The sequence below is a fragment of the Lissotriton helveticus genome, chromosome 6 (assembly GCF_964261635.1).
Source record: "Lissotriton helveticus chromosome 6, aLisHel1.1, whole genome shotgun sequence".
Lineage (NCBI taxonomy): Eukaryota > Metazoa > Chordata > Amphibia > Caudata > Salamandridae > Lissotriton > Lissotriton helveticus.
The window spans coordinates 1,318,417,357-1,318,436,390 of record NC_136067.1 but is presented as its reverse complement, the minus strand read 5'-3'; the positions used below and the strand labels follow the sequence as shown (position 1 = coordinate 1,318,436,390).

The 19,034-nt window shown below is 44.8% G+C and overlaps 1 non-coding gene across 1 annotated transcript; it reads left to right on the top strand.

Annotated features, from left to right (window-relative positions):
- The first annotated feature begins 6,672 nt into the window (after positions 1 to 6,672).
- On the top strand, positions 6,673 to 6,744 carry TRNAT-UGU (transfer RNA threonine (anticodon UGU)). The gene has a single exon. It is a non-coding gene; the product is annotated as a tRNA-Thr (tRNA).
- The last annotated feature ends 12,290 nt before the right edge of the window (positions 6,745 to 19,034 follow it).

The following is a 19,034-nucleotide window of genomic DNA, read 5'->3' as shown; positions in this document are numbered from 1 at the left end:
ACACATCATTGATTCAGGACTTCCCATTGCAAGGCCCTTGGGGACTGCATCCTCTGCAATAATGCTGGACCTCGCATCACAGCATCACAGTTCCTTCTAACCACCACATCCTCAATGCAGGATCTTGCAATGCTCCACAACCATGATTTAAAGGTGCTGTTGTTCAGTTGGCTTAACTTGGTCACTGTATCTGGCCCACGCTTCATTGTGGTCAGCCATAAATTGCGACTTTGTCTCATTCAGACCAACCAGATAACCACACTTGGCACTTTGTGTTTCTAGGCAATATTTTTGCATGAAGCATTAAAATTGAGTCTCTGTGGTTCTACCGACTGGAATTTTGCTGCTTTGGTCAAAAAATAATTTATTAAAGTTTACTGTATGTTTCTGAATTGGTGTGGGATTTTTGTGTGTTTTATTTTCATTGTATTACTGTTTGTGTGCTGCGTTAAATGTTTGACATGTTGCCTCTAAGTTAAGCCTGGCTGCTTCTGTGGCAAGCTACCAGACTGTTCAGCACAAGTAAATTTAGTGACTTTTGATGACTCACCCTGACAGGAATTGTAGCTGTTGATTGAACAGCCCCCCACCCATTAAACCAACAACCCAATGTCTCACAAAACTGTATTTATTTTCATGTAACATTATTGATGATGGTTCCTGTTGTTGACAGAATCTTTTGAATTAAATGTGTCACAATTATTTTTAATTATGTATTCATGAATATTTCCCATTGTTCCAAATTCAATATGAAGGCTCTAATTTATTGGCAAGTTACACACACTTAGGACTTGTCATGTGGAGCACTCTGTTGCTCAATCTAAAGATGTGGCTACGCTATATTGATTTGGCATTTGGATTGTGAATCATACACTGAAGCAGCAGCTGTGCCTACATTTACATGTTGATCCGACTTTTAACACAAGAGGTGCTTCATATTTAATAGCACAAGCACTCAAACAGTAGGTGGCAGCTGTGAGACATATGGGAACAATTTCCGGTCAATTTGGAATTTCTTTTATTTTCATTTGTTTGGTAATACACATTATACTCCACTGTATTTAGTACAATATGCAAACACACTTCAGATTCGTCCACATGTGTTTCTTTTCTTATTTAAATTTGTTATTCAGGTAAAATAAATGACATTGTGATAAGAACAAAAGATTTGACTATCATTGGAAGCATTCCATCAATTTTCCAGATAACAGTTCATCTTAATAAATATGCTAAATTAGCAATAAAGTGCATATAGCAATGTTATACGATGTATTGAGAGCATTTTTATTATTTAAAAAAAGGTAAAGATAAATATCTGAATCGCAAGTCAAAAGAAATGGCATCTCCATGCATACATACAAAATTGAACGTTCTATTACAAAACAAAGCAGAACAAGTGAGCAAAAGCACAAAAGACAATCATAGTCATAGTTAGAATCCTTTAAAACATCCCTATAAATGTTACACTTATGCAATATAGAATTGCGCCCATGTTAAGCCATTTCCATAAGCAGCTAAATTGATCAAGTATTTCAACCAAGTCTGTACTTTTGGTTTGAGTCTCCTCTTTCCAATCTTTGACTTCATTTTTGTGTTTGCCATGAGTAATGCTCTATTACTTACCGGTAATCTTCATTACTCTGGGTCCCGTTGTCCTCGTCCCATTCATTTACATATTAAAGATAACCATCTCCCGACAGAAAAAAAAGAGCAGAGGCATGCTGGGACCCTAACACTGCCCCTCCCACCGGGAGTACATAAGCAGTACTTACCCAGCATCCCGTCTGTACAACCAATCCCAGACAGGAAGGCCGGCAGCCCGGGAGGGAGGGAGGAGCGTATGAATGGGACGAGGACCACAGGACCAGGAGTAATGAAGATCCCCATTAAGTAATAAAGCATTACCCCCAGGTCCCTTATGTCCTCGTCCCATTCATTTACATATTGGAGAATACCAAAGCAGAAAACCGGCCGTCCGAAACCACAAGCACACCCAGGAAACCATACCAAAAGCAGCAACCCAAGGGAGCACCGAGAAGGAGTGATGGGAAGACCGCAGGAAGCAACCGGCCAGCAACCCGGAACAGGACAGCAGGGCCAAAACAAAGACCAGAGACAACCAAGAAAAAACAGGCCAGAACCACAAAAAGAAGAAACCAGAGAAACAGGAGCCAGGGCAACCAGGCCAAATGGACACGGCCAAGGACGGACAAGTCCGTCCAGCCCAGAACCACCATGAAGGCACACAGGACACGGTAACCGCACAGACCCCGAGAAAACCCCGACCTCCCTGGAGAAGGTCAAGGAAAGAAACCCAGCCGAGGCAACAGGGCACACCCCTAAGCAAGCACAGGAGCAAGACCCCAACCAGACCGAAAAGGACAGGGAGGGAGACAGAAACCTAAAACCCACAGAGGCCAAAAACCCCCACAGGGAAGAAAAACTACCAACCAAACAGGGAGGCCAAAAAACCCTGAACAGGCGGAGCAGAGGAAGAAACCCGGAACCAAACCGGAACAGGAACCGGAACCTTAACAGAGAGGGCCCAGCAGGCCCGACCTCAGCCAAACCTAAGAGAAGCCAAGAGACAGAAAACAAATTAGGGCAACAAAGGCACAAGGAACCAGGAAGCCAGGACTGGAGCCCAGCAACCCGCCAAGGCAGGAGGACCCACAGCCCCAACCAGCCCCTGGAAGAATCCCACACAAACCCAAGGGCAAAGGAATCGTCAGGGTGGCCAAACGAGCCCCCGGCACCCCAACGCCAGACCAAACAGAAGGCCGGAAGAAAGAATAAGCACACGAAACCGCCAAAGGGGAAACCTGTGGAAGCACGGAAGGCACAAGGCCAAGCCACCAAACCAGAAGGAAGCCCGCAGACCAGGAGCAACAGGAGGCAATCCTGGACACGCCAATCCAGTAGCACCGACCCCCAGGACCCACACAGGACAAGATAAGAGACCCGCAGCCCAGGAGAAAAAAAGAGAGTGGACAGCCAGACAGGAGCAACGGGGAAACCGAAGCCCAACAGCACCCAACGGAACCCCAGGAACCAGGCAGAAACAAGGACACCCAACCAGAGGCGAGCCAAGCCCGGGAAGAGAACCGCCGGCAGGAGCAGGCCCAGTTGGACCCACCAGGACACGGCCCAAAACCAAGAGAGAACCCCACCAGGATCCATAGAGAGAGCACAGGCAAGGACGCACATCCAAAGAAAAGGCGTCCAACAGATGCCCCAAAACCAGCAGAAACCGGAAAGCCCCAGCAGACCAAAAGAGGGGACAACTGGTGCCAAGCCAAGGCACAGCAACAGCGCAAGAGAGCCAGGCCCCAAACAGAAGAGGCCCGAAAGCCAGAGAGGCTAAAACACGAACCACCACCGGAAACTCACCCCAGGGGGGATGCAACGGAAAGGGAGAGCCGGGCCCAACCCCACCAGCCTGAGAAGCCGACAGCCACAGGCACCCCCAGGCAGCCCCAACCAGGGAGAAACCAGGTCCTACCAAGTGGAATCACAGAGACCAGGAGAGCAGGGGCGCCGGAGGAACAGGAGGGTGACCAGCACCCACCGAAAGAAGTCATAGGCAAGCCCTGGAAACAAGCAGGGGAGCCGCAGAAGCAGTGTGTTGTATTCTACTTATTGCATATTCCTATATATGTCTTTACACACTTAGGGGCTCATTAGGATGGCGGTTTTTCCGCATCCTCTGGGCCGGCGGAATCCACCGCCGGCCCGGAGGATGCGGAAAAACCGCAGCGGACCCACCAAAGACCCACCGCCACATTAGGATGGCTGGTGGGTCCTGGTTTCCGTCCGCAGCTTTTCCGCCGCGGTTGGCTTACAACCGCGGCGGAAAAGCTGTAATATGGTGACGGTGTCTCTCAGACACCGTCCACCATATTAGGATGCACAGAAAGAAATGCTTTTACACGGCGGATATTCCGCCGTGTAAAAGCATACGGAGCTTCACTGCGGGGGCCCGTTGCGGGCCCCCTGGGTGAAGGGCGGGTGGGGGGTGCACATGGGGGGTACCTATGGTACCCCCCTGCATATGTATGCAGCAAGCGGCAGGCACCGCGCGGTGCCTGCTGCTTGCTGCATACATATGCAATGTATGCTTTTTTAACATTGCGGCGGGTGCAGCTTGAAGCTGCACCCGCCGCAATGTTAAATATCCAGGATGTGACCGCCAGGGTGGCGGTCACATCCTAATTTGCACGGAGGGACCGCCGCAGCCCATGCGGACGGTCCCTCCTACTCTAGGGTGGCGGACGGACGCAAGTCCGTCCGCCATCCTAATGAGCCCCTTAATGCCTTCCTAGTGGAATGCCTCTGCACTGTGATGCACCATAGAATGTTGGGTGCTGGTTGAAGATAAGCCACAGTTATGATGGGCCTGAACTGCCTGCTGGCTGCTCCTGGTGGGGCTTGTTCCAGGCTACTTAACAACTTACAATAAATCTACCTGAAATACCTCAACCAGTCTGGAGTCGATTACTGCACAGTGGAACACAAAGCTACACCAAGGAAAACCCCAGAAGCCAGGAACAGCCATCGCCAGAGCAAGAAGGATCCAAAAAACAACAGCACCCAGCACGGAAGAGGCGAGAAGTAGAAGATAGCACGCAGCCATCCCCCCACAAAGCAACCCAAGCACACAGGAGGGACCGGAATACAAACCGGAAGCCCCAGAAAGGTGCAAGGAGAACACAATAGCAGCAACAGGGAAAGAAGCCCCCAGCACACGCCAACACCGCAACCCCAGGGAGGCCAGACCCCAGAAAAGGAGGGGACACTGCAAACCAGCGAACAGAACGAGCCACCCCGAAGAGAGGCCGCAAGAACCCACGGCACAGCCAATCAGGGCACCCAACCAGCTGAACCGGAAGCCAGCAGAGGAACAGAGACAGACGCCCACGCATGGAGCCCCGGGAAAGGAGAGCTAACCAAGGGACCCAGCCAACTCCAGGCCAGAGCACAGCACCAACAACACACAAGGAGCAGGACTGCGCAGAAACAGACCAAAACGGGCAGACTCCGGCATGTCCAAGAGTGCAAGAAAGGGCAAGCTCAAGCAATCCCATGGCCAAGAGAGGACCACGAACCCCAGGCACACCACACAGGGAGGCCACGCCCCGCAGAGGCAAAGATTCGATGAGCAACAAAGCCCAGCAACACCCAGAGGAGCACAACACAGAAGCCCAGGAGGAAAAAACGCCAAGGGGACAAGGCGGCACAGACCCGCAGCAAATGGCAGCGGCGGCACAGCGCCAGTCCCGGCAGCCCGAGGTAGCCCGGGAGCAGGAGGCTGCCTAGGCAGAGAGCCAAAAACTGGCAACCAGGCCCCAGCACGATAGACAAGCTCAAAAAGACAGCCCACACGGCGAACCAAAACACTGGCAGCACGGCACACCCCAGCACACCAGCCCAGCCACCCGGAACATCTAGGAGGGCAGGAGCCAAGGAAGAGGAACAGCTCAAACAGTCAAGAACCCCAGCCCTGCAGACCAACCCACAAGGACTGAAGCGGGGAAGCAGAGCAGCAGCAGAGAGCAAGCAGCCCACGCAGTAGGCCCCAGGTACAATCCCCGGCAACGCCAGATGACTTTGCCTCCCAACCTGGCCACGGCAAACCTGCAAAAAACAAAACAGGAGTGGGCGGCCCGGCACCACACATAAAACAGAGGTGCCACCAGGCCAGGAACCAGGACCCAGAGCATAGTGGGGAAAGGAGCCACCAGCAGCGCCGGATGAGCAGGAAGTGCCCCAAAAAGACTGGGGCGCCCAGCAACCAACAGCCAAGAGGCAGTGGCACGCCCCACCCGCAAGAGGCACCAAAAAAAACCACCAGACAGGAGCCCCGTAGCAGAAGTCCAGCAACAGCCAACAAGGCCCGCTGGTAGCAAACATGGGGAGAACACGGGAAACACCCAATAAGGGGAAAGCAAAGAAGCCCTACCCGCCCCAAAAGAGAACGGGACCACACAGTAGTGCACATCGCACATCGAACAGAACAAATGCACCAGGGGAATGGAATCCCACCACACACTGGGGCCTGCACAGAGTGGGCGGACACAGGGAAAAAAACCTGAGTAAACCACCCCACTGAGACCACGCAAACACCCACAGTGCAGCAGTCAACTGGGAGTAGGAACAGGCATAGAGCGTGAACTCGACCCGAAGGCACCGGAGCGCCCCACATGAGCACTAGTCACGGTGTACAAGCACACAGACATGTGTGCAGAGAGACCACGCGATCGCGCAGAAACACAGGATGCCGAGCTGACGCCAGGCCTAACCCGGTTCCACAGCATCAAGACCGGCCGCCCACCGGCAAGGCTGCATCCAGCCCCTGAAGAAACCAACACCCGCTGAGGCAGCAGCCAGAAGGAGAGCCACAGCGCTTCAGGCCAAACCCCTGCAGCAGTAGAAGGACTCTGACACCCAGCAGCCGAACAGAAGGCAGAGCAAGGAGCCATGGTCCCCATCACCACCGAAGCAGCCCAGCAGTGCGGTACCAAGAAACAGCACAGTCCGTAGGGAAAGGAGCAAGCCTTCTTCTTGCACAACTGGAGCTGACACTGAGGTCACCCAACCTCAAAATAAACACGCGCTGCGAAAAGCGAACCACCCACACAGTGCCAGCATACGTGTCGCCGTGAGCGCTCCGGATGGGCTGTAGCTCAGCGGAAGAGCGCATGCTTTGTAAGTATGAGGTCCCGGGTTCAAACCCCGGCATCCCTAGGAGCCGCCGCAGCACATCCAGGATATTCCAGAAGGCCAACCTGCCATCCCCTGGAAAAAGAAACAGATAGGAAGTCGCAGGACAGAGCCACAACGCGCCCAATATGCAAAGGCTGAGACGGTCCTGCAGGGACTGGAGACACTGCAGACCACCACACAAATCAGCAGGAACACAACTCAAAGAGGCACTTTGTCTGCTTGGGGAGCAAAAAGGCAAAACAACTCTATGCGGGACTCAACTGGGGCAGGGGCCGGACACCACCAGCAGCAAGGCCCCCACCCCAACAGCGGGAAGGCACGGCACTCAGGAAAAGTGGCACATCTCCCAACACGCCCAGCTGTAGGAGACAAGCCAGCGACCCGGAAGCACCTTAGGGAGGCGCATCACCCGCAAAGGGCCCGCAAAGCCAAGCAGAACACCGGCCATCACCGACATGACTCCCAGCAAGCCCAGCAGGCCAGGGGACAGACCAGGAAACCTCCCTGCCCACACAGCCAGGCAGCCGGGCGGGGTGAGAAGAAAGTAATGCCACTCCAACCCAGCAGGAGCAGCAAAACAGCACACCACGTCCATCCTGTCGACAGACAGAAAAAAAGACGGGATGCTGGGTAATTACTGCTTATGTACTCCCGGTGGGAGGGGCAGTATTAGGGTCCCAGCATGCCTCTGCTCTTTTTTTCTGTTGGGAGATGATTATCTCCAATATGTAAATGAATGGGACGAGGACATAAGGGACCTGGGGGTAATGGTTCAAAACATAAAAGTGCATCCATACTACAGCAGACAAATTGCCAGAAACATTACCACATATCCACCTAATGTCCTCAGCAGAAAACCCCATTCAAATATTTGAACAGCATCCTAAACAAAAAGTTCAATTGCATTAACCTGAGATTTAAATCCAATTATTTCAGAAAAGTGCAGTGCAAAACTGACACCGAGTTAGAAAACGAGAGTTGTGCATTCGGTTCGTCTGAACAGACAGAGCAGTAAGTATTGTGAGATCTATATAGGAAAGGAAGATAACTTGATAAGCTTACAGAACCTGAAAACATATGAGGCACCCTCAAAGAATTATCAATGAGGGCAGCAAGAGCCTGAAAAACTAAAAAGTGGTCGCAGTTTGTGACCAGTAGTTTTGCAACCAGTAAAGAGTGTTACCCACCAATCCAAGCACTAACAGGCTGATTTAATTCATAAAATTTTAATTTGGAATTTAATCCTACCTACCTTTTGAATGTCAATAAGGTAGGTCACAAATAGGGACTTATTTCGCATGGTGGCAGTCACAGGAATGGTGGCCTGCTCGGTCAGCAGACCAACATGACTGTAATCACCTATAAATAAACTGTTGTTTTTAAACAGTCTTTTTTTCAATAGGAAATAAGAAAATATAGGGGCCAGTACAGGAGACCGGGACACAAGCCATGAGGGCAACGGCAGTTCCTACCTGTGTTGTTGGGAGAGAGGGTCCGGTCATTGCGTGAGGGGAACGGCAGTCATCACCCCCACCTGACTACATTTCCCAGCAGCCTTGGGGGCCGCGCACTCCGCCCACGACACCAACGCGCCCGGTGGCGCTTAAAGCAGGGGGAGCACCTGGAGCACCGGGGGCCAGCACAGGAGACCGAGACACAAGCCGTGAGGGCAACGGCAGTTCCTACCTGTGTTGTTGGGAGAGAGGGTCTGGTCACGCCGTGAGGGGAACGGCAGTCATCACTCCCACCTGACTACATTTCCCAGCAGCATTGGGGGCCGCGCACTCCGCCCACGACACCAACGTGCCCGGAGGCGCTTAAAGGAGGGGGAGCGCCTGGAGCCCCGGGGGCCAGCACTGGAGACCGGGACACAAGCCGTGAGGGCAACGGCAGTTCCTACCTGTGTTGTTGGGAGAGAGGGTCCGGTCACGCCGTGAGGGGAACGGCAGTCATCACCCCCACCTGACTACATTTCCCAGCAGCCTTGGGGGCCGTGCACTCCGCCCACGACACCAACGCGTCCGGAGGCGCTTAAAGCAGGGGGAGTGCCACTCGCCCCGCGAGTCGCGCACGGGTGAAGCCCGGGCAAAGGGCGGGCCGTCTGTGGCCGTCAGGGGCTGGCAAAGGCTGGGCTGGGCCACCCCCCTTGGCAGATTGTGTAACCCCGTCGCAAGCACCCTGATACTTCTGGACTACCGTGAGTCTGCTATTTCTAATTGGGACACTTGTATTTTTTGGACAAGGACCATACTGTGGTTAGGCATGTAGGCACTGTGGGTTACGTGTCCCTTGCGGATAGATATCATCTGTTAATAATATGGGGAAGAAAACACCTGCTGTGTCAGGACCAAGGACCAGGCAGAACCCAACTACATCTAGCACGACCTCTCCCTAGTTTAACCGCCATAGACAGGATGCTGCAAAAGACAATAGGGGTTGTGGCTACGGCCATTGAGAATACCGAGAGACGCTTCTCGCTCCCCTCTAGTTTACCCACACTAATGCAACCAACCAACTCATCACCAGTCTTGGTCAACTCCCTTGATTCATTGCTCGTGGCCTCATATGCAGGGCTACCTGGAGCACAGAACCACAGGAATAGCCTAATTGAGGACTCGGTGTTACTAGATCATTCCCGCATGAGTAGTAGGCTTTCATCTACCCCCAATATGAAGTCACAGATTATGAGTCAAGATCCTGCTTCCTTAGCTATTGATGACTCTATAACAACAGAAGGTCCAGAAGGCTTAGATGCCGATCCAGATACTGAGTCACCTAACCTGGACAGGGTAATTATCGATAGTCCACCAGCTCGAACAAGGGGGCAGAAACAAAGAAAAAATTAAAACATACTACCAGCGAGCTACATACAAGCAAACAAAAGGGTACAGGTAGTCATACATACCGGAAGGGCGTGAAAAACCAAGTTGGGTTGAGAAATATTAAGGGTACCAGTCGTTCAAACGACATTGACGCACTACCACCCGTGGCTAACCTACTGGGGGGTACTGCAGGCTTTTGGGTGAGAATGGACACTCTTGTCTCCACACTACTGAGTCCTATCTGTCTAAAGATAGTAAATATTGAAACAAAGATGAGCTCTTGAGAAGAGCAAGTAGTGAAACTTGTAGGATGCCGAAAGACATCTGGAGTTACACCATGTTTATCACTACAAATACCAACTCTCAAAGGGGCATTATCCAAGCCCACCCAAAAGAAAGATGACATAAAGCTAAAAGATAGAGCAGAAACAACACATCAGGGGCCTTCCAATGTCGCAATTAAAAACAAAACTATAGTACCCATAAATGACAATTCTAACATAAAGGATAATGCTCAGAGTAACAGAAAGGGCACCACACAAGGGAAACAGTCTGTTCCACCCAAAGAGAAAAGGGCAAACACCCAGGGAGGAGAGGGGGTATCAGGAAGGATCGGGCCCGAACAGCCGAAGGCTACACATCCCCCGGGAAATTCAAAGCGCTGTGACATACCATTGGTAATGAATTTACCACCTGAAAGTAGCCCTTATGTCACGGTTCTTTGTAACGTACCCAAATTGCCGGAAGGGCAAACAGAATCAACAGAAACCCTCAAGAATAAAATCCTCCACGGGTATGGAACAGATACTACTTACCCAAAGAGTGGGATTGATAGGCCAGGCACGGAAAACTTTTGACGGGGATTGCGTGATTATAAATTTTAGGTCATCGAATTGGGCGCACACGACTTTACTTAATGCCCCGACACCGTCACGCAGAGAATTTAACATGACATTATTGCCTCTGGGGTACTTTTACAGACAACTAGGAACCAATCATCCAGTATCCGGACATAGATTTTTGGCCTCAAATACTATAAATTGTGTGCCCCCCCCCACGAGTAGCAACCTTGCATCCCGCTGTTTAACAGATATGAATGCCTATCCAGAATGGAGGAAAATGATTGACATACAATCACGGAAAAAGCACCACTTGGGCTCGAGACAGACGAGATGCACACATTTGATAAGGGTTGTGACAAAATAATTAGACAAAATCTACAAATGGGTAATAACATGGAGTACACAGTTGTTGGAATTAGTAAGAACAGCCCGACCTGCAAGTCAGTTTTGGTTATCCCTGCTGAGTCTTTAGCAAAGGAGGGTGCCCCCATAAATGCAAACATAAACCCTAATTTCAATCTAAATCCAGTAGTGTTTCAGGGTACGGAAAGTGTAGAACAGGAGGGGTATACGTTAACCACCTGGATTATCACAGGACTAAATAAAAAGCTAGACACCCCATTTTGGCAGGAGTTCACTACCTATGGCAGTGACTTTGTCTGCCTACAAGAGACATGGTGTACCGACGAGGTCATTGTAGAAGGATACACATCTTATTGTCTTAATGCCGTATCTTTCCGAACAGGAAGGGCTAAAGGGGGGCTGCTGTTACTTATATCAACTAAGCTAATTGGATGTAAAGTGATAAGTTATACAACAATTGGTAACCACAGTCAAATTCTAAGACTAACGTTTGCGAAGGGTAGGGACCTGGTTTTAATAAATTATTATAATAATATTTTTAATAAGGAAAGAGAATCACCATTAGTACCACTTGAGAAGGAGTTAGACAGAGTATTGAATCTTTCTAAGAAACTTGTGGTTACCTTGTGGGCGGGTGATTTCAATATTCGGGTATGCCCAGTGACTTTGACTAATTCATGTGGTTTGATGAAGACCTATAGTACCACAATGCTAAAAGACGAGCATAACATACATTTCCCTCATTGTAATTATGGTATGGCACTAAATTCACTCATGGCTAAATTTGATCTTGAGCTGTTAGATTGTTCAATGAAGAAAGGACATATTAAATGCCCAACTTTCACGGGGAGGACCGGGAATACTAACATAGATCACATTGTAATTTCAGGTAATAGTTCCTTCAAAGATCTTTGGATAGAGGAGCAGGCGGTCAGCGACCACAATAGCATCTCTATAGTATTACTAGATTGGGGTAGAAAAATACCTAATACTGGAGACCGCCTTGTAGATATTATCCCTGTCCGGCCTAACGGGGTGAGAATAAAGTGGGAGGTTGTAGATCCCCCGACGATTCAAAAAGAGGTGGTCACCAGATGTAGGGATGCCATTGACTACTGCCTTAAAGAGGATGTTGTACCAGAAACTTTATTAATAACTTTTTCTGAAATAAATAATGTAATCACAAAACTGTTAACTAAAATCCCCAGAGTGAATAAACAGGGAGGTACGAGGTGGTTTAACACAAAGTGCACTCAGGCATTACACCAGCTTAAAATAGTGCTAGGGTCTAAGCCTTGTAACCAACTGATTATCCAGGAGCTTAGAAAGGTTTATAAGCAAACCCTGCTGATGCATAAAAAAGAAATGCGGTAGGATGCCTGGGATAAACTAAGCATGGCTGCTGACACTAAAAACAGCAAACTTTTTTGGAACACTGTTAACAGTCCTTTTTTAAAGGATAACTGTACTCCCGAACTGACATCTCATGTAAATTGCACTGAATGTATTCAACATTTTTCTAAGATTTTTAATCCCGATAGGTTGGTTTTAATCTTATCTTCAGATAATGATTTTACATGGCCAAGACTACCGTTATCAATTACCGTTGAAGAGGTGAGAGAAGGGTTAATAAATAGTAAAGGGGGAAAAGCACCAGGCCCGGACGGCGTCCCGATAGACCTGTATAAGGACCTGATGGATTTATGGGTCCCGATCCTGACAACAATTTTTAATACTGCAGCCCTTGGAAATTTTCCTGTCACATGGGCACAATCACTCATTGTTCCTCTTTTTAAAAAGGGCTCACGTTCGGAGGCCTGTAATTATCGGCCAATCTCCTTGCTGGATTCCCCCATAAAAGTGATGAGCAGGGTTCTTTTAAAAAGATTGGAAACCTGGGCCGAAGAAAACGGGGCTTTAACATCAGTGCAATATGGATTCCGCAAGGGTATGGGAACAATCGAACAATGCGTCAATTTAGATCTTCTCATCAAAAAATACACTGTAGCCAAAGAGGGCAACTTGTTCATGTGCTTTGCTGATTTGAGTAGCACGTTCAATTTAGTAGACCATTCCCTTTTGTGGAAAGTGTTGCTCGAATCTGGGGCCCCGGAGGAGATAGTATTTTTTCTGGCCAGAGTATACGAGAGGTTGTCATGTAATGTAAGATACGGGCCTACAGGAGAACAAACTCCTTTTTTTTCAGTCAAAAGAGGTATAAGGCAGGGCTGCGTACTGGCCCCCCCTTTTATTTTCCCTCTTTATTAACCAAATAGCTACAGTATTAAATAACACCCCAGCAGATGCCCCAATAATTGATGGTACAGTGGTGTCTGTTCTGCTATATGCAGATGATGCTGTTTTAATTTCCCGCACCCCTTTAGGCCTTCAGTGGCTTATTGATGAATTTGCACATTTTATAAAAGAAAGGAAACTTTTAATTAACAAGTCAAAGACTTATACCATGGCCTGTGGGAAAACAAAGAAGATATCAAGGCCTTTTTTTCTTGATGGTTCAAAAATACAAGCCGTTAAAACTTTCTGTTATTTAGGCATTACTTTTGAACAAAATGGTAAATGGGCAGGCGAGCAAGAAAACATTAAACTAAAAATGATAAGGAACACAAATGGGATTTTTCGTTTTGCAAGTAAACTAGGGGACCGGAGGATAAAAGATATGGTGACCATCTATAATGCCAGATGTGTTTCCTCAGCTCTGTATGGAGCTGGAATATGGGGTCATTCCTCCACAGTCGAGCTTCAAAAAAATGAAAACTGCTTCCTAAAACGGCTTCTGAGTACCCTAGCGTCGGGCTCAACCTATTTAATCCACCAAGAAACTGGCCTCAATTATATATCGGACTTAGCATCTCTACGCCCATTGCTATTATGGCGTTCGATTTGGGATAAGAGGGAGACTGAATTCACACAGAGAATAATTAGAGACTGTCTCAAATTAGATTTTTATTCTCGCATCCCTTGGTTGAGCTATATTATTTATTGGTGTAATACTTTGTTTGATTTTAACATTCTAAAGGAGTCAGAATACGCAATCCCCTTTACAAAGAAAGAAATTAAAGATTTGTTCTTATTATATAAAAGGGAGGAGCGACTAAAATTATTTAGGCTCCAAAAAACTGTTATATTTTATACACAACTCAGACTCAAAAATGGGTTCCAGGCATACTTAACGGAGGTGTCAAGACCTTCACACCGTTTTGTTTTGACACGCCTGAGGTTGGGGACCGCCCATCATTTAGTATCCTTCCCAGAAATAGAAGAAAGGTCTTCTACGAAATGTCCTTGTGACAATATCTCCAACCAGAGTTGCTGTCATTTTTTATTATTTTGCAAATCTTATTCCTCCTTTAGGAAATTATATCTGAAGTCTATCTTTCTGAAATATAATGTACGTAAAACAGTGGATGCAATGAATTTATTGTGTGCTCTTGAGAATACAGACATTTGTTTCCGGGTTGCACTATTTATACTAAAATGCAGAGCAGCCAGGAAATCAATAGTATTATAACAATTTGCAACCGGTATTCTGGGCTAAGTATATGCTAGTTTACATCCATGTGTATATAGTCGGGGTATTAAGCCGAGTTTTTTATTCTAACATTACAGCGAATATCGGCTTTTACTAGCCCTTGTACTCTTTTTCACTTTTGCACATGTCACTTTGCATGAGAATATGAATATACATATACTGTTATAAATTTGAGTTCTCTTTATGCACATGCCAGTTTTGTTAAAATCCTTGATAACAATTTTAGCTAGGATACTGTTTTAGTACAATGCTTTTAATGAAATAGTCTATATTTATTAACAATGTTTCCCTTCAAGTGCTATTTTACTGCCTGGAAATGAATGCTTAGATAAATATGCCACTAGTAAATAATAATAATTTTGTATTTTATGATCTTATGTAATTGTATGTATATTTCCTGTTTAATGTCGCTTTTATGGTTGTACTATGCAAACCGAATAAAGCTTTCTGAACTGAACTGAACTGAACAATAGGAAAATAGTGCTGCATTTGAAAACTTTTTAAATACTTTTTTAAAGATTGTTTTAGTGTTGGCAGTGGTACTATGGACCTCGCCTACTCCCCAACAAACGTTTTATTTTAAATCCATCAAAGGGAAGGAGCCCTCTTCTCTTTTGCAAATGGCTAACCACCACCCCAACTCAGGAAAGATTCATTCATTTTTCAGTGTTTGAAAAATATTGCTGCATTTCAAATGTTGTGATGTGGAACAGATGCCTACAACACGCCTCTTCCAAAAAACTAACGGAGACACAAACCAATTATAGAAGTAGGAATAGTGCTGAGACAGATGCCAAGAAGGAAGCTTGAGTTGTGTATGATGTCACCTGGAACAATGAAGATGAAGGCTCCATGTTATTGGCAGTTACCCAGGTACAGTTTTGTTGTACAAGCCCCCCTCCCACCCAAGCCCCTTTCCTTGTGTAGCTGATCCCGTTGAATCAGCTAAATCATCAGAACTGTGAAAATGTAGCAACATATTACTTTTTGACACTATGACAGCAGAAAGCAGTACTGTGACTTCGGAAGGTATCAGGCAGTCAAAGACGAAACTGAAAAAAGAACACTGTGAGGGTGATCCAGCGGCCTATAGAAAATATATCATAAACTAAGCTACCCAACTTCATAACCTATAAACAAAATTCTATACTAAATATGGACCCATTTATAAACCTGACATATTTTGGGCCTACTGAATCAGGTGGTCAAATTAAATCTATATACACATTATCTACAAACTATATACATTTTATACATCTGCGAAAGGAATGTTGTCATTAGAATAAAACTATACCATTTAAATGACCACCATTGGCGACGTGATCTAGCTAATAGTAACCTACACTCCTGAATAACCAAGACCAGCTTGTTTGTTAAAAGTAAGATTTTATTTACTAAATTATGGTATATAAGTTGATAGTTTTATAAATGAATTTTATTTGCAATAAAGCAAGCATGATTGTAAAGAAATATGAGAAAAATACAATTTAAGCAAGTGAATCAAAATCAAAGTGAATATTTAAAGTTTAGCATTTCTAATATCTAATTCCCTAACTGAGCTAAATAGATAGAAATTAAAGTAAAGTTCTTTGAGGATTCTTACGTGCTCCACGCAAAGTCCAACAGCACATCACCCTCATCGGAAAGTCAGAAAGCAGCAGCCAGCCCATCCCTAAGGGCATGACTTTTTATACCTTTCTATGCTAACTAAACTACGCAAAGGAAAGTTTTCAGAAATCTTCGACGTCCCATTGGCTGAGAGTGACAAGTGACATGTCACCCAGTTTTCAAAAAAGTTCCACTAAATCATATTTCATAGAGACCATTGTTCCTTCCACGTGAAGCCAGAAGCTTCCTCATATTGCAACAAATGTATAAAGTCATTCTCGCAGCGTCCATTGACTTTCATTATACTTCCGCGGATGCCAAGTTAAGGACTGACAAAATGTTCTTTTTCGACCTTGGCCATGTCCGACAGAATGATGACAGCACATTAGTTTTTGCTTTGTGAACGCAGCTTTTGACGAATAATTTATTTCAGAATGGGCGTCTCGTGACTTTCTGCAGAATTACATGTCAGCTCTTTTCTGTGGCTCAAGTGACTAGGCCCAAAAGCAGGCAACTTATGATTTCTAATATAAAACAAACACAAGAAAAGTATTAATGTAAGAATTAATGTAGATTCTGTATCCACCCCTTGGTTCACTAATTAATTAACCCACCCGATTAATCAAAATGTTACCTAGCCATTGCAAACAAATAAAGCAGCGTTTATATCTACCAGTCTCCGTTATTCCATGAGACCCATATGCACCTAGAATAGTAGAAATGACATCACACAGACAAGGAAAAGCAAAACAAGCACATGCTTCTTTTAAGTTTGCAGCAGTTAGTAATGACAAAAACGAAAACAATAAATTATTTTATTATTTTGCACGAACAAAAAGATGCAACAATTATGCACGTTTATGAGCACACATGTTAGTCCCCCCATGTGTAAAGTTTAATCTAAGTTGTATTAGCATGACATATCACAAATCATTAATATTATTATTCATGTTATGGAAATGTGACTTCGCGAGTTTAAACAAAATTTTGTTTTCTATCTCGCTCCATCAACTCCCTCATCTGGTGATTAACAAATCACCACACCAGCACTCAAAATTTTGGTAAATTAAATTTTTAAGAAATCGATTCAAATTCATTTGTATCAGTAAACCTAAAAGTCTGTTTCTGCATAATCTTTGCAATTAACATGACGCTCTCTATGTAACTCCTGTAATTCGATCTCCCTTTCTTCTTCTTTTCTGAGTTTATAGATTCTTTTCTTTTCTTTCAACTGTTTCTTTCTTTTATGTAACAAACAACCTAATTTGGTTAAAATAAAAATGAATACTATTATAATCAAAGGTGCCAGAATCTTGCCAAGAATTGAACTTCCGATATTATGAAACCAGTTTTTAATTGCTTGAAACCTTTTTGAAAGTTTCCCTGTAAAATCTTCTTCTTCTAAAGGAATTATCTCTGAATGCATTTGTGTAATATTCTTAATATACATTTCAATATTCTTACTTTCATCAGGTATATATGTACAGCAATGTTGAACATGTAAAATGCCACAGACTCCTCCCTCTTTTGCTAGGAGTATGTCTAAAGCAAGACGGTCTTGAATTACCATAGATCTAATTGCAATAACTTCAACATTCACTAATTGAAACCCATCAGCTGTGTCAGTTGATAATCTATCAACTATAGTGGACAATTTTCTGATTCTCCCTGCATTTAGGGTTATACCAACAAAAGGTATTACAGCTTGAAAAATATCTCCCAGAACTTCAGTAAAAGTTTCTCTTTTAGCTCTATTTACATAATTATGAATTTTAAACAATCCTTCTGAATCTCTGTCAACATGAAACACTTTAGGAAAAACAATTCCCACATAACAAGTTCCACACCAATGGTCTGGAAGGTTGTAGTAGGCTTTGTCACCACAAACAAAATAAATCCCAGGAAAGATAGGATCTTTTCCACCTTTAAATCCCCAACCTCCCAAAATCTGATAAGTATCTTCACAGTTACTTGCACCTACAAAATAATTATCAAAAAGTGTATTGTCTCTTCTAATGCAAAGCTTTCCACTAACTGGTTTGTCTATGTGAATTGCAATATTTTCAAGCATTTTGCCATTTAACTTCTCATCCTCTTTCTGCCAGAAGGCTGACTTAGTCTGCTTGACTAATTCATTTCTCTTATAAATTGCTCTTCTCTCTTCAACCATGTTCAAAAATTTCTTTCCTTCAGCACTTAATTTACATGTTAGATTATTCTTGTAAGCATACTCGTAAGTGAGTTCATTAGTAACAAGGAAAAATTCTCTCATTTGTTTTGCTTTCTTATGCTTATTTAAAGCATTATCAATCTTAATATTAGCAAAAATTTCATCATAATTTGAATAGTAATATTCTAAACGTCCAGTTTGATAAAATAAACTAGTTAATACACTACATGTTACAGCATAAGTGAGAGGAAGCATGTTATATGTTACTCCCTCAGAAACAGAAGCAGGTAATTTAACACAGACATAGCAGTCTTTTGCATCCATTACCTTAACATATTCACTCAATAGCTTTGTGAATGTATTACTCGAAAAATCACCAATTGATTTATCTTGATGAATGTTAGGCTGATGATCAATAATTTTTGCAGACGCACTATGTTTAATTTGACTAACCAGAGCTTTGCTTGTTAAATTAACTTTGTGTAATTCTCTATTCATTTCTAAAGGGATAATCACAGCTAGAACCAACCAGAGCAGAATTAAAATGAGCAGACATACCAGAGTCATCTTACAGCATCTTTTAAAAACAGAACACTTTGAAGTGCTCTCCTTAACATAAGGCATTTTTGGTTAATTTTAGCCTCAAAAAATAAAAATAAATTTTAAAATTTATATACACCCCCCTTTTAAAATATTTTTTTCTTTTTATAACCCTAAACAAGATTTCTTCGACCTTATGTCATACATAAGTTTTCTTCAACTAAACAGTTTTTCTTCGACCTTGTGTCAACTAACAAATTTTCTTCAGCCTTTTGCCAATTTAATAATTCTGTACTTCAATCATTGTCACTAATTTCTTGGATTTCGTTTTCTTCTTCACTACTATCATATATGTCAATAACAGGTGGAATTACTAAGTAAGTCCACTCAGGAGACTTGTATTTTTGATTTGGTCT